We start from the raw sequence: 758 nt of genomic DNA, 5'->3' as shown, positions 1-758 counted from the left end.
ACAACTGTAGCTTCAGCTGTTAGTGACTTCTTCTCTAGATTTGGTATGCCATATGAACTGCATTCAGATCAAGGCCGTAACTTTGAATGCATCCGAAAGACCAGGACAACGCCACTTCACCCACAGTCTGATGGGATGGTAGAAAAGTACAACTGGACACTAGGACAGGAATTGGCAAAGTTTTGTAATAGCCGACAAGATGACTGGGATATCTTTCTCCCTCCACTATTGATGGCCTATAGGACAGCAGAGCAAGAAACCACTGGATACACTCCAGCAAAGTTGATGTTTGGTCGGGAACTTCGGTTGCCAGTGGATCTGTTAACAGGACGCCCACCTTATGAAGAGTTGCCTGAGAATGTGTCAGAGTTTGTGAAAGTGTTATCGGAAAGGATGAATGATATCCACCATCAAGTGCGCTCAAACTTGAAAACGTCTGCTGACTTGATGAAGTTAACTTATCATAAGAGATCTACTGAAGTCAGCTTTGTACCAGGAGACAAAGTATGGTTGTATAATCCCAGGAAGACCAAAGGGAAGTCTCCTAAGTTGTCTTCTCCATGGGAAGGCCCATATGACATAGTGATCCGTCTCTCAGACGTGACTTTCCGGATAAAATGTGGTTGGCGAGGTAAGCCAAAAGTGGTGCAGGCCAACAGGCTTTGGCGTTATCACGGTCCAGGACATTTCAGTTGGGACGAAGTGGACAACAGAACAAATGATGCTGCTGAAGACGTACCACTTGAAGAAGCCACTGT

Source organism: Limulus polyphemus, unplaced genomic scaffold (genome assembly GCF_000517525.1).
Source record: "Limulus polyphemus unplaced genomic scaffold, Limulus_polyphemus-2.1.2 Scaffold1559, whole genome shotgun sequence".
In the NCBI taxonomy this organism is placed as follows: domain Eukaryota; kingdom Metazoa; phylum Arthropoda; class Merostomata; order Xiphosura; family Limulidae; genus Limulus; species Limulus polyphemus.
Note: the sequence above shows the minus strand (reverse complement) of the source record.